The sequence below is a fragment of the Bos mutus genome, chromosome 27, assembly GCF_027580195.1.
Source record: "Bos mutus isolate GX-2022 chromosome 27, NWIPB_WYAK_1.1, whole genome shotgun sequence".
Classification (NCBI taxonomy): domain Eukaryota; kingdom Metazoa; phylum Chordata; class Mammalia; order Artiodactyla; family Bovidae; genus Bos; species Bos mutus.
In genome coordinates, this window is record NC_091643.1 from 1,810,522 (window position 1) to 1,823,574 (window position 13,053).

Sequence of the window (13,053 nt, forward strand, 5' to 3'; positions counted from 1 at the left end):
TCTGCTTTCTGTGAAAATTGTATGAGACTTCTGTTGCTCTGCTTCATCATTGTATGCAGCACTGGGGAAATTTAAGTTCACCTGGAGTAGATTCCCTTCCCATTAACCTTTTTTTTTTTTTTTTTAAGTTTGCCTTTTCCCCTGACTACCCTCAAAAGAGCATATTTGGTATTAGAAGTGGAACAATTTTCAAACAATCAGAGACTCAACAGAGAAGATAAAATTGTTCAATATTAGTATTCACCTGAATACACCATCTATGCTAAAAGTGAATTTGTCCTGTTCAGCCACGACTGAAATAAGGAAGCTTCCTTGTCAACAGACTACCCCAAAAGTTGTCTGTCTTTTGTAGAGCAAAGACTCACTGAAGGTCCCACACATAAACCACGAAACTGTCCGCTTGCCCCTCCCTCCCCCCACGCAAAGAATAAAATGGACTTTTTATGTTTTCTGACACACACCTGCTCTTGTTTACCATGAGCAATCCTTTCATAAAGTAATTCTCAGCAGATATTCCAAAGAGCAGTTCTAACTACCTACAGAATGTCTAAGGAGCCAATTCTAAAAACAAAAACAATAGAAGAAACAGGGAATCGAATGCCATACAATGCATCAACTCAGTTCAAAGAGGCATTAGTAATACGTTGCTATTTCTTCATTTTCCTAGTGAGATACCTTTCTCCACAGAAAACGTCCACTGACTCCAGTTATGACGCCCGAATCCTGGCAGCGAGTGGCAGTGGGCAGGGATGGATGAGCACACAGACAGGATGACAAAGAATGAAACAGGGCGGACCAGGTAAGACCACGTCCTTTTATTAGAAATACTCAAGTTTAAGAACATTCGTTTATAGGTTCCCTGGATTCCTGTTCATGAACGCTTCAATCAAAGGAGAATTTTCTAAGCTCATTATCTGAGACATCCAGCTGGCTATACAAGGCCCAGAATGTTTAGCAAACCCCTTTCAAAGAAATCATGTCTCTATCAAAAGTTGTAAATGATATGGCTGTTATGTCATAGGAAGAGTTTCCAGAAGCTTGGTGTCTATATTTTTCGGAGAATGTTGGCAAATCAAAAACCTGAATAATGAAACACATTTGGCAACATGACCATGAGGGGGTCATCATTTGGTGATCATAACAGATGATGTTGACAAGAATAAAAACCTGAGAAAATGATCCGACTGTGAGTGCTACCATCAAGCACACATGCATGCTTATTTATTTATTACTTTTGCTCCTGTCAAAAGATGTGTAGATATGGTATTGAGATGTTTTGTCTCCACATTCACAGATGGGGGGAGGGGGATTGCAGCACTTTGAAAAGAAAATCACAGAAGACACAGTGTTTAGCAAGGCAAGGGAGTATGCAGCAAAAGCAGTAATGCCTGGTCACCTTGCTGACATTATCTTCAAGACAGAAATCTCTAGTGGTGACAGCAGAGGGCAATCAGTGTGTTTTCAAGCTACGTCTCAGGCACAGCTGTCAGGAACCCGGATCATAAATAGTGGCAGGTTGTGGGAGTACATGTAATAAATTGGAAGAAGGATTTAGGAAATAACTTTTCTATGTAGGGTACAGTTTCAAAATAATATGGACAGACAGGCAAGGATGAGATCCACAAAGCTGAATCTAGAAAACCTCGAGACTAAAGATTTGAATACAATTATATTGTTTCTCAAAAAGTGGGTCCAAAAAATGTCTGCAAATTAACCTATCTTCCTTTATTTCAAGTGCACTCTCTAATTTAAGATGCTACGGAACCGGTTTGGTAACATGCCTTTAACTCCTTATTCTCACAGTTCATAGCTCATTCCTTTGATCAAGGTACTTAGCCTCCCACCTCCTAAAAACTACTGATCTAATATCCAAATTACATAATTCACAGCTTTATAGTGAAATATATAGAGACGTACACGTGCTTTTAAAACTGTGAAATAACATAAAAGTTAAGAATTATTATAATAATGACTGAGGCAGAGATGAGCTAGCCATTCACCAGACCAGTTTCTCTTGCCCCTAGGCACAGAGCCAGCCTGTGTGCTCCTGGCGGACTGATGATCTAGAAGGCTGAGTGTCTTAGCTTCTTGTTGGCTGGAAACACCCACATTAAGTCAGGGCCAACTCCTGACAGCTATCTGCCTTAGTGAGTAAAACTTTACTGGGCCATAAACATGCATGAATTATCTTTGGTTGCTTTCAAACTAAAATAGCAAAGCTGAGTAGTTATGACATAGACTATGTGGTCAGAAGACCCTACTATCTGGCCCTTTGCAGAAAAGTTGCCATCCACTACTTTAACACAAACTATCACTCTACAGATACATTGACATTGTTAGATTTGCTTATTACATCATATAGTATTACCACAGCTAAGACAAGGACCTTACATTCTCGTCAAGGTACTGTCTGCTTCTCGCCCTAGTAGTCCTCCCAAAGATGGTGACTTGCTTTATGGTTACTTTTTCACTTCCTTTCATATTTTTAATGTAACCAGCCAAATCAATGTTTTGGAACAATAGTGTTCAGTTCAGTTCAGTCACTCAATCGTGTCCGACTCCTTGTGACCCCATTAACCACAGCATGCCAGGCCTCCCTGTCCATTACCAACACCCGGAGTTCACCCAAACCCATGTCCATCGAGTCAGTGATGCCATCCAACATCTCACCCTCTGTCATCCCCTTCTCCTCCTGCCCTCAATCTTCTGCAGCATCAGGGTCTTTTCAAGTGAGTCAGCTCTTTGCATTCATAGGGTTAGGACGATGTTTATCAACAGAACATATGCTTGTGAGATATTCATTGGACAACAATGGTTATTTGAATATCACAGATTTCTCTTGAAATGATGTCTTTGTATTTCAAGTTAGATAATAAAATTAAACAATGTATTATTTTCTCACTTGCTATGGCCACCATCTGTAAAATATATACATGACAGAGACTGCTAAATGTTTGCCAATACCCATTTCTTTCAATCCCCTCATCTTTTTAGCTAAACATATGGCTGCTCAGAAGAAACTAAAAAGATCATGTGACCTGGTCTCCCTTGCAAATAGCCATGCTACCTGTCTACAGTCTGGCCCAAGGAAGTAAGAGAAAGTTCAGTGTATGAATTCCAGGAGTACAAGGAGGATGCTTTCTCCTTCCTTGGCTTCTGTTCTGTTTGCTGAAAGGTAACATGATGGCTGGAGCTAGGGAGTTGTTCTTGGACATCGAGGAAGAATTTAGTTGAGGATGATGGCTCAACAAGAGAGAATCCCTGTGATTTTTGAGCCATTATACCAACCAAGGACATCCTGCATGAGGTCCTCCTATTCACATGAGTCGGAAATAACATCAATTTAAAAAACTTTTAATTTTGAGTCTTGTCACTTAGGCCACACTTAATCCTATCTGATAAAATAGATAACAGAGTGCTGTTATGATTTATTCTGTTATAACAGAAATTAATGATTTACTGATAATGAGAAAAGATATTAGAACGGTGAGACAATTTTAAAACAAGAAAAACTAAACAACACAGTACAGGAGTGATTAACCAAAAACCTTTAAGAAGAATGCTATTTTTGAACTATATGAATGGCCCTTGTCTCTCCTATTTCCTTTAATCAACATCCCTGCTAGTCTGCCAGTAACATGGATTTGACTGAAAAGGTCTTACAGCAGGAATGCAATAATGAAATAATGTATTGGGTTGGTTATCAAAAAGTCTACAAATAATAAATGCTGGAGAGGTGGTGGAGAAAAGGGAACCTTCCTACATTGTTGGTGGGAATGTAAATTGGTGCAGCCACTATGGAAAACAGTATGGAGGTTCTTCAGAAAACTAAAAAAATAGAGTTACCATATGATCCGGCAATCCCACTCCTGGGCATATATCTGGGGAAAACCTCTTACTTGTAAAGACACATGCACCCCAGTATTCATAACACTCCAAGTCACAATAAAGGCATGAAAGCAACCTAAATGTTCAGAGGAATGGATAAAGAAGATGTGGGATACAGAAGATGTGCATACAGAAGATATATATGTAGTGGACTATTCCTCAGCCGTGAAAAGAATGAAACAACGCTATCTGCAGAAATACAGGTGGGCCTAGAGATGAAGTGAGTCAGAAAAGATATCACGTGATATCACTTACACATGAGATATTAAAAAGTGACAAAAATAACTTACTCACCAAACAATACAAAAACAGACTCACAAAGAAAACAAACTTATGGTTACCAAAGAGGAAGTGGGGCGGGGAGGATAAATTAGGAGTTTGGGATACATAGTACTATGTATAAAATAAATAAAACCACAAAGTCATAATGTAAAACTAGGGAACTCTGTTCCATATCTTGTAATAAATTATAATGTGAAATTTTACAGTTTACATTGTACTATTCTTTACTTTTGCAGTGGGTAGTGATCATAAGAAAGACTGGATTAGTAAAAAGAACCTATAAAGATGTATATTCTTTTTATACAACTGTGGTATCAGTTAATTTTCTAGATCACTATATTTACAACTTTCAAAGAGAAGCCATGCTAAACAACTTTCTTTTAATTGTAGCAAAGAACATCTGAATAGATTTTCTTAAAAGATTAAAACAATTTATTTGTATATTTCTTACTATTTCTGACACATGGGAAAGAGTAAAACAGTTATATGAAAATGTAGCATGAGAATGACACTGCATAAATTAATGGAAACTTCCTTTATGTAACTTTGGAGGCAAATTTATCAGTTCTGGAATCATCCATGTTTTCCTTTTATTCTGTATATATCTGTCATAATGTCATGCTGGGTGGACCACCAGTGCATTAAACAGGCTCAGCTTTCCTCAGATTCTCTGTTTTGTTTCTATTATAGTTATTGCTGTTATTATTACTACTATATTGCTCCTCTATGGCTTCAATACTAACATAGATTTCTTCACTAATTTAAGAAAACAAAACAAAACATGGCTGACTCTTCTCCATTCTCCATATCATATTAGAGGATGTGTTCAAACTTGGTCCATAAAGTTTTCCACAAATATAATCCTAATGGCTATAGGATAGCCTATAATCATATAGTGTTCTGTGATAGCCTATAGTTTTCATCTTTCTACTTTAAATCCACCCTTCATTGCCTACTCTGTAATACTGCTGATGGATCCATTAACTATTTCTCATTTGTCAGTGAAAGTGTTAGTAGCTCAGTCGTGTCTGACTCTGTGTGACCCCATGGACTGTAGCCCGCCAGGCTCCTCTGTCCATGGGATTCTCCAGACGAGAACACTGGAGTGGGTGGCCATGCCCTCCTCCACAGGGTCCTCCCAGGGGCTGAACCCAGGTTTTCTGCATTGCAGGCGGATGCTTTACCGTCTGAATCCCCAGGCCTGCTCTCCTTGTCTCTGGCATGAAGTTAGGCTTTGTCAGCAGAGGGCACAAAAGGGACCCGGAAGTGGAAGTCTGGGTCTGGTGTGCTGGGGGAGGCCCTTGCAGGACAAGACGCTGATAACAACATCCGCTTCCGCTCCTAGCAGCTCCTGCAAGGTCCGGGGCATGTAGGAGCGGTCTGGGGCCAGTTCCCCTCCCCACTCCCCCAAGGGGCTCACAACCTCGGGAACGTTCGCTCTCCAGGGCATCTCAGGCACCGTGTTTCCAATGAGGTCTCGATTTCAGCCCTGGGAAAGGGGTCCTTCCCCTTCCTGATGATTCTTTGTCTGCACTCACCCCAAGGGGAAAGGGATGTTCCCTGTACATGTTCTTCCTCTACTTTTAGAGCCCTCATTAATCATTACTAACTGATACCTTTTCTGCTCAAATCAGTATGTGATTTTCAGCCCTGGGAGTGGTCCCAGGTATTAGATCTTCAAAGACGGGCTTCAGGAGTCTGGTGGCACCCTTGGGCTTGATTCCAGAGCTGAGCTCCCCTCTAACGGCACATGGAGTTCTAGGAGGCTGGAGCAGGCGGTGACATCACAGTTAATCAAAGCGGTACCTGTCGGGGATTGTGACACAGTGCCAACTGCCGCGAGTGTCTAGAGAGCCCAAGTGGCTGCTGCACCTGACCGCCGTGGCAGTGATGAGGACTACGAGGACTGCCGTGGAGGACAGATGTTTCTCGGAGCCCTTGAGCACTTACGGAATAAAAATAACAAGCCCTCAGCTCAAGTCACAGCCTGAGGAGCAGGGAGCTAGTGGGGACCAGGAAACGTTATTTGCTTTTCTGTAACCCGATGGCTAATGTTGCTAAAAACCAAAATATTTAATTGTGGGCATTGCTAAATGCCAGCAACCGTTGCAAATCCAGAATTCATTGCCTTCTCCCTGCAACGGAGCCGGGCCCTGTAAACATATCTCCTTTGCTAGCTCATGCAGTGTTCAGCTTTCCCAGCACTAGAGGAGGGATGGGTTTCTCTTCTGGGTCCTGCTATGCTCCTTCAGGAGGAGCCCAGAAGCTTCTCTCACTGATGCAATGTCCGATTCCAGCCACCACACGGCTGCTCAGGGCCAGTCTAGCTCAGTGCAGACTAGCATTGGCCGGGCACCTCCTGTGGCTGGCTTCTGCTGGCACCCCCTAAAGCAGTCCCTCAGTCTCAGAAGACTGCCATCCAGACAGTCGTGGCCGTGCCCCCCAGGGAAGCGCGCATCTTAGTCTATGGTGTGTGCGAATCTTCTAGATCCTTTTCCATCCATCGTGCACCACAGTAAGTCCCCTATACAGCCAGGAGTTCCATTCCAAGAGCATGTTCCTGAGCCTAATCTGTTCATAAGTCACAGGAGGAAATGGCGACCCATTGCAGTGTCCTTGCCTGGAATATTCACGGACAGAGGAGCCTGGTGGACTACAGCCCATGGGGTTACTGAGTCAGACGCGACTGAGCATGCATGCACACCCAACTAATGACCAGCTATAATACTGTACTGTGCTACATTTATAATACCTTTTGCACAAATAATACATAAAAAACATAAAAACACAGAAAACATTTTTAATCTTACAGTATATTACCCTGAAATGCGCAGTAGTACAGTCCAACAGCTGGCACTTGTTAGCAGTACCAGCTACATCATTGCAGCCTTTACACTTGCTTCTAGACATCATGGGCTTGAAACAAAATTATTGCACTACTGCGCTCTACACAGGACTGCACAGGGAGGCACACGAAAGCTCAGTCACCTGTAGAGGGTGCACGCGTGCACGCACGCAACAACATGTGCTCAACACGTGAGCAGCTTACACGGCTCAGTCACTTGTAGAGGGTGCACACACACAACAACATGTGCCCGACACGTGAGCTAACTCACACGACTCAGTCACTTGTAGAGGGTGCACACACACAACATGTGCCCGACACGTGAGCAACTTACACGACTAGATGTGTAAACGCTCACATCTTTGAAAGTTCACAGCTTGAAAGTTCACGGTTCGTATGTAGGGGACTTACTGTATCTAAGTCCCTGTGATCCTATTCGTATACCTGTTTTTACTACGCTCTCCACAGTTCTGCTTACTTACTGCATGCTGGTCCCCTGTCATACCTAATAATTTCTGATGTTCAGGTTTCTGTGTGTTTTCATCGTCTCCTGAAGGATGATATAAGAGGCATTAGCTGAGAGAAAACAAGAAAGCACGAAAACTCCCAGGAATCAGTTGTTTTTAAGTTCTTTGTCACGATAATTAAGTTCCTTATCGTTCATCTATTCTTGAAATTATCTAAAGAAAATTACATGTAATTAAATAATTATTTGGAATGTTACTAATGCTTAAGTAAAGTTAAAATTATTAAACATATTAAAATTTAGCATTACAAAAAACCTAGTATAAGAAAAATGTGAAGACACAATTTGGTCCTCTTTATTGATAAAAATACTGAATATGTTGGGTTTAGTGAAGCCAAAATCTTGGAAAGTTTCCTTAAAATTAAGAGCAAATATTTTATATATGCAATTCTTTAGGAAAGATTAATATGAATGAACATAACAGATGTTACATAACAGAAATACAATTTTGGCTTTGCCTCTTAAACCTTAGGGGAAGCTCAATCACTCATGTAAATGGTCACCCGGGAGTTATCAAGGGTCCATTCTATTCTAGGTCCAAGAATTCAGTAGATGATCGTAGAATCCTGGTATTCAAAATGCTTACAGTTTAGCGAGAAAATTTTCACGTGAAAACCAACTTACCAACTTGACATCTGCTCATGAAAAAGAAAATCTACATATTTTTTAAAGGAAGAGATTTAACTACACCATGATTTCTGTTTTTGTGTTTTTATTTTGTTTTCAACTAGCTTGAAGTTTTCTGTTTATTAAAATGTATTCTTCAGGGAGAAAGAAGAGATAAAAAGCACAAAGACTACTCTGCAAGACATCTCAACGTTGAATCTCCAGAAACTAAGGGATGTGCAAAATCCTATTAGCTATGTTTGTCCTTATTCTTAGCCTAAAATAATGAAGCAAAACCACGATTATAGATTTTTAAGGACATTTGTCAGAGGCTTTGTTCTGTAGAAGCCAAATATTAGAAACTTAGAGAAAATCTGTATCTGTAGGCACATAAAACACATGAATTAAACTACATAATAGTACTCTTTGTTTTTTGATTGCTGCCCAGCTAGAGAAGCATGAAGCCAAAGCACTTTGCTATTTGCCTCTTTCTCCAAATATCATTATATCTAATATTAAGTAGAGATTGCTTTTTAAAAGGTTTAAAACAGGTTCTATTTGTGCTAACTCCTAAAGAACAAGTAGGATTTCAGTTCAGTTCAGTTCAGTTCATTTCAGTAGCTCAGTCGTGTCCAACTCTTTGCGACCCCATGAATTGCAGCATGCCAGGCCTCCCTGTCCATCACCAACTGCCGGAGTTCACTCAAACTTACATCCATTGAGTCCGTGATGCCATCCAGGCATCTCATCCTCTGTTGTCCCCTTCTCCTCCTGCCCCCAATCTCTCCCAGCATCAGAGTCTTTTGTATTGTTTTTGCTTCGGCTCCATCCCTTCATTCTTTCTGGAGTTATTTCTCCACTGATCTCCAGTAGCATATTGGGCACCTACCAACCTGGGGAGTTCCTCTTTCAGTATCCTATCATTTTGCCTTTTCATTCTGTTCATGGGGTTCTCAAGGCAAGAATACTGAAGTGGTTTGCCATTCCCTTCTCCAGTGGACCACATTCTGTCAGACCTCTCCACCATGACCTGCCCATGTTGGGTGGCCCCACAGGGTATGGCTTAGTTTCATTGAGTTAGACAAGGCTGTGGTCCATGTAATTAGATTGACTAGTTTTCTGTGAGTATGGTTTCAGTGTGTCTGCCCTCTGATGCCCTCTCTCAACACCTGCCGTCTTACTTGGGTTTCTCTTATCTTGGATGTGGGGGATTTCAGTAGATAGTGATAAAGAAAACTGGAAGAAATCTTTGAATCCTGGATGTACAGTATTTGGGAATCACAGGAGAGCATTTTGTTAACAGTTTTTTTTTAAATAAACTGTTTATTGCTCTTATATTACCCAACTTCCTTCGTATTTAAATATGTATCTCTTTCCTTTATATATGAAGTGATTACTATAAAGTCATGACATCAAAGATTCTATTGATCAATAAACAATTATCTTTTAAACAATTACCTTTTAAACAATTATCTCCTTCACGTTTTGATTGTTTGTAGTGCATTGTCAAGTCGTATTGCTCTTCCAAAAAGTCTCATGGTTCCTTGTGCTGTGGAATATTTGATACGCATGCATCTTGTTTTCACACTTGAATGATAATTTGGCTAGGTATTTTGTCCTTAAGCTTTACATTGTTAAAAAATTCATAAATGTGTAGACATTGCACTACTGTCTCTGTATTATAATTTTGCTCAATAAAAATATAAAGGCCCTGTATCAATGAATCCTCCAAAAAAAGGAAAAGAAGACAGACTTAGAAGTGCCAGACATTTATTGGAGGTGACTCTTATGAGAGAGAAAGAGAAGTATGGCAAGGAAAAATTCCAGATGAAGACACAGATCTGACACCCATGAAAACTGAGGAAAGGATGGAAGAGCTTCAGATAAGGTGAGATTCCCAGAAATCTCAGCCATCCAGCAGAGAGCCCTGGTCCTACAACCACCCATCCAGGAGTCCTGGGCTGGGGAGAAATGGTTAGAACCAAGCATCTCCACAGGCTCAGGAGCCTCCGTTTCCACGCCAGAAAATTTGGGCTTTTGGATCAAATGCTGTGGCAGATCTTGAAGGCAGTGTAACTGCAGGTTCTCAGCTCCTATACTCCTCATGGCTGACGCACGCATTTCTTCTTGAAGGCACACCTTCAAGTCTGCCAAGGCATCATCTCTTTCCAGATGCTTGGAAAGTCTTTCTTTAACCTTGAAATCAACCTTGAAATTAAATGACTTTGTATTATTGCTTTATTTTTTTCTGGACCACTCCATGCCTTAATTCTCCACATCCATTTGGATCTTTATTCAAGGGATTTTCTGCGTGCCATCATTTTTTTTTTTTCCTCTCCCATCAGACGGCATGGGTACTGAGCTTTTCTTTGAGAATTTTCTTAAATATTTTCTACCTAGTTTGATTCTGGCAAGTATACCCTGTAGTATATCCCACTTCTATGGGGTGAGGCTCTCGAGTTATTCATCTGCCTCCTGACTAGTATGGAATTCAGCATGCTGTGAGCCTGGGATAAAATTCCTCCCTTTAGAAATGCTGCTCTAATACACAGCATTTTCTACTTTCTCTGACTTTTTCAGAGTGCAGCATATGAAAAGCTATGGCATGAAATGTAATATCTTTATTTTAGTTTTGTTGCTATTGCTGAATAACTGTTTTAAAAAACAAAACTGTTGGAGTTTCCCTGGTGGTACAGCGGTTAAGACTCCAGACTTCCGCTGAAGGAGCACCGGCTGAACCTCTGGTCAGTGCACTGAAATCCCACTTGCCGTGTGGTGTGGCCAAAAATTTTAAAATAAACAAATTACACACGCAAAAAAAACTATTCTTCATTTTATTTGGTTTGGAAAGAAAAAAAGATTCTATTACTTGGCATTATTAAACATCTTTACTATTCAAAAAATTAATTCAGTATAAATAAATTTTAAAAACTAATTAGGAAATAGGCAATTGTTGATTTAACAAATATTGCATACTGTATTTCAAAATTCTTGAGTCATAGAGCTGGTATTCACCGTATTATATCTACTAATGCCACACTGGACTTTTTGTGTGGAATTCATTTTGAGGCTGCTTCCCTATGTGATTAAAGAATATGACTTTAATAATAAAAGCTGAAAGTTTGAGGCTGGTTTTGAAAGTGGAGAACCGGAAATAGAGTGGATGGTAGAAGATTTATGCAGAAATTCAACCATCCCTCAAGGAGGAATCAATTGAGAACTGGTAATTAATGTAGAGCCAAAAAATACACATTTGAGGGATGTTTGAGACTTATGATGGAAGAAACATGGGCTTCTTGAATTATCATAGGATTTCTTAGAAAAATAGAAAAACAAAAACTGATCAATTATAACCAAAATCTGATGGGGAAAAAAAAGAGAGAGAGAGACCTACAGGATTCTTAAAAACAATAACAACAACAACAACAACAACAAAAAAAAAAACAGTCTTCCCATCAGAGAATAATGCTGACCAGTGCTAACTACACAGATGATGAATTTAACTACTCAAAAATGCCAAGGAGGAATTTTGTTTCTCCTTAGTATCCTGCCCCCTTCAGATTAAAGCCACAGGCTTTTTGCCTAAAGCAAAACTGAGAAGGCATCCTGTCATCACTTAAATGGGAAAATAAGGGAAAAGAATAGGTACGTGGGTACGTGTAACCGAGTCACTTTGCTGTACTCCGGAACTGTACCACAGTGACTGTAACACGGTTACTGTTACTCAACTATACTTCAATATAAAATAAAAATACTTAATTTAAAAAAAAAAGACATCCTGGGCGGCACGATCTCTTCACCATGAAGAGAATTTTTTAGATCCCCAGTGCTGTCTGGGACACAGAACAGGAGGGAGACCTGGAAGAAGAAAAAACTGACACTGAGATCCGTGGAGTTTCACATGTAGGTCCACAATTCTCTGGTGCCCCTGCCTTTGAGAGGCAGGTCCCATGCTCTTACTCCCTTGCAACGAGTGGATTTTTTCCAGAGAGTGGGATTTATAGGAAAAGTATGAGTAGACGACAAGTGTCTAAAAAGACTGACAAAACAGTTTCAGTGATAAGCCTAACAGAGCAGACATGGCATCATCTTTCAGGCGTGCCCACAGAGCAGATGGCAAGGTGAGCGGGGATCCTGGGCTCCATGGAAAACACTGAACGTGTAACGGACCTTGAAGCACAGGCGGGATGCTAACTGATGGATGGATGGGAGGACACCCAGGATCACACACCAGTGAAGGCCAGTGTGTCCTGAAGGGGGCCATGGAAAGGCCAGAGGTCCAGTGTTTACCTCACAATGAGTGGAAGGACTAGATAAGCATGGCTCAGTGGCAAAGAAGTTGCCCGCCCATGCAGGAAATGTGGGTTCGATTCCTGATCCGGGAAGATCTCACATGCTGCAGGGCAATTAAACCTCTGCACAAACTGCAGCCCACGCCCTGGAGCCCTTGTTCTGCAATAAGAGAAGCCACTGCAATGAGAAGCCCGCACACGGCAACGAGAGAAACGCCTGCCCAGCGACAAAGCCCCAGCACCACCAGCAATGAGAAGCCGGCACACGGCACTGAGAGAAACACCTGCCCAGCGACAAAGCCCCAGCACCACCAACATATAAATAAATAAATTCTACAAAAGAATAAAAAGATTGGGGTCTGGTTGTAGAATTCTTAAAATGCTAAGTCAAAGAATCGAGAGTGCCCTTTATCAAAGAGTTCCAATATGAAATGTCCGTTTTTAAGATATTTTCAGGAATGATAAGACTCTGAGTGTTGAACTAGAGATTTAGGAATAAATAAAATGGTAAGTGTGAAGTCAGGCAACCTTGTATTGAATTCAAATACTCCAGTCTGCAGTGCAATTCATGGGGCCTGTTATAAATGGGCCACCCCAAAAGCTGTTAATGCTAT

The 13,053-nt window shown here is 40.8% G+C and overlaps 1 protein-coding gene across 1 annotated transcript in view; it reads right to left on the minus strand.

Annotated features, from left to right (window-relative positions):
- Positions 1 to 13,053, minus strand: part of ZNF385D (zinc finger protein 385D) — a 1,015,555-nt gene that overhangs the window by 708,651 nt on the left and 293,851 nt on the right. The gene's annotated exons all lie outside the window — the stretch shown is intronic.